The sequence below is a fragment of the Akebia trifoliata genome, chromosome 2 (genome assembly GCF_017979445.1).
Source record: "Akebia trifoliata isolate Shusen 1 chromosome 2, ASM1797944v1, whole genome shotgun sequence".
NCBI lineage: Eukaryota > Viridiplantae > Streptophyta > Magnoliopsida > Ranunculales > Lardizabalaceae > Akebia > Akebia trifoliata.
Window position 1 is genome coordinate 22,790,382 of NC_141376.1, and position 3,230 is coordinate 22,793,611.

A 3,230-nucleotide genomic window follows, 5' to 3' on the forward strand; every position below is an offset into this window, starting at 1 on the left:
TTATCCGCAATTTATTGCCAGTACAACATGTTGATCCTTCAACTTGACATAGTTTTTTCTGAACTATATGCAAAGTAGGGGTGCACATGGTTCGGATTGGTTTGGATTTTGACAAAATTGGAACCGAACCAAATATAATTGGTTCTACAAATTTAAAACAGTACCAATCCAATTATCCTATAGAACTGAATCAATCCAAACCAACCTTGTTTCGGATTGGTTCTTGGTTCTCATACTTTCAAAATAGAAAAACTAGTATTTCTTCTTTCAAAATAGAAATCCTTTGGTTTAGATCATAAATAATGCTTATTTTTAAAATGAAAATGATTTTATGATTAAATTTTGACTGAAATCTGTATAAATTGAAAATTAAAGGAAAATCAATGAAACTAAAAAAAAATTACAATTTTAAAATTGGTATTTTGGATGGATTAGTGAGGAAACTAATCCATAAATGGTAGATTAACGAATCCAAGTCGAGGCTCATCTAATATATTTCATCTAACAAACACGGCATAAAGGTTCTCGTAAAAAAACAAGGAATCAAACTTTTTGAAAAAGCTTTTCTATAAATGGGTTGATCCATTTGAGAATTGAGAGAGAGATTTGTGTACATTTTTTAATGAGTTTTTGTTAGAAAAAAAATAGATGAGATGAAGTTGAAGAAGAGAGAAATAGATAATAGAAGAACGAAGCTAAATTTATTTTTAAATAAAGATACATACATACATATATATATATATATATATATTAATAGATACTTTGGATTAGTTCGATTCTCGAATTGGTTCGGTTCTATACCCCTAATCCAGAACTAAACCAAATCAATTGGATTTTTTATATACAATCCACACCCAAACCAAACCATGCTCAATCCAATCTAAAAGGTTTCGGATTGATTCGGTTCTCGGATTTACCCAATCCAATGTGCACCCCTAATGCAAAGTGCAAGGCAAGTTGTGCAAATTAATTATAGATAGTGGAAATTCAAAAAATATTATTTCAAGTTACATGGTCAATGCACTCAAGCTACTCACTATGCAATACCTTGCACCTTATTTTATAGGTTGGATGGACGATGAATGCAAGAAGAATGTGACAAGCCAATGCTCTCTTTCTTTTAACATTGGGCAATATAAGGATGATATTATTTGTGACATCGTCCCAATAAGAGCATGCCACATCCTCTTAGGAAGACCTTGGCTTCATGATAATGATGTTACCTATCGAGGCAAAGCCAATACCTATTCTTTCATGCACAATGGTGTCAAAGTGATCTTACACCCTTCTCATTCAAAACCCAAGACTACCCAATTAGTCAAAGAGAATGAAACATACTTTGTTTCTACCAACTTCAACAAGGACTTAAAGGAAGCAAGCCAAGTGTTCCCGATGGTAGTGTAACCTTCCAATCGAGATCCTTTTACTCAAGTTTCTCATCAGGTGCAACCCCTCGAGGAATTTTCTCGTGTTCTTCCTTCAGAATTGTCGGATTCATTTTCTCCAATGGAAAATATCCAACACCACATCGATTTGGTATCTGGTGCAAATTTCGCAAAATTACATCATTATATGATGAGTCTGAAAGAGCATGACACATTGAAGAAACAAGTGAAAAGAAACCTTGTAGCCTCTACCAACAAGTACAAAATCGATGCCGATAGAAGATTCAAGAAGTATGAAAAAGAAAACTTGGTCATGATTTATCTTAGTAAATATCGTTTTCCCGCCAGAACTTACAATAAGACTAAGTTAAAGAAAATTGAACCTCTTCATCTTTTGAAGAAGATAAACAATAATGTTTATGTGAAGATTTTGCCTGATCATAAGCTATGGTCAATTATATTCTTTAATCTAAGTCTGAAGAACGGATATAACTAGAAGTGGATTAGAGTGAAGGATGAATGGAAAAGCAAAAAAAAAAAAAGGCCTTCAAGATCAATTCAAGGACGAGTTTTTTTTCAAATAAAGGGGGCCTGATGTAGGACATCTATGTTCTAAGTAGTTTTCTAATTTTGTTAGATTTTTATTTCTATTTCTATTTTTTTTTCTAGTAGGATTTCTATTTCATAGTTATGTTAGGAGTACAATTCCTTGTTAGTTTCTAATTTGTTTTTATTATTTAGACTATAATTAGAAGTACTTAGAAGCCTCTAATTTGAATTCTAATAGGATTAGAAAGTTAGTATTATGTTATAGATAGGTTAGGAATATTAATTTTTAGTATTTTAAGAGGATTACAAGTTGTTATGATGGAGTTATCTATATAAAGAGCTCCAAATCCGATAAATAATAATTAATCAATAATCAATTCAATTATCTTTTCTTTTTTAATTACTTTTTTTAGCTTTATAATTTATTATCTTTCAAGCTATTGCTTGTTTATCAATTGAATCTATTAATTCAAATTGATTTTGAGTGTTCCATAAAACACGATCTATCAAATCTATTGATTCACACGTTTCCGCTATGTCACTTGATAAGAGTCCTAGACTCAGACTCAAGCAAGTGCTTGATTTTTGACAAGAAAAAAAAATCAAGAAACACTTATAAAGGTTTTGATAAATAAAAATAAAAACTTACAAAAACACATTCAACATGTAGATCTTCTAATCTAGATTCTTAAGCTTCTTGTGTCCTTGAACTTCATTTTTTTTTTGCTCTTTGCTCCAAGAGATGCTTTCAATGTGTGTAAGGTGAAAATGGATGGGTGAAGAGGAATCAAATAGGGGTTGAAAGTGGGTTCAACAAGAGTCATGGTTTCCTATGGCTTGAGAATGCTCCAGAGGTGTGGGAAGCTTGGAAACTCAAATTTTCAAGATTTGATCAAGCCTAACAAAAGCCAATGTGCGACGTCTCGGTCGAGTCACCACTTATCTTGAGGAAATTTTTTGATAAGACACTTGAGATCAAATAATTTAAAAATATTAAATTAATAAGTCTACAAGAGCATGAGAGTTGCTTGGCAGTTAAATTGACCAAGTATCGTCGAAAGTTGATGGAAAGTCAAGATGAGTTGGAATACATCCCGAGGACATGTGATATAAGGAACGATAATTTTGAACAATGGATAATGCCATCAGAAAGATCTAAAAAAATTATTTGAAATGGACTAGTCATATGTCAAGAAGATCCGACGAGAAATGAGCCCGGTCAATGGTCTGAAAAGTTTTGATTTTAAATCGGTCAATTGGGTCAAATAGGGTTGACCAAAGTCAAAATTAGAATTG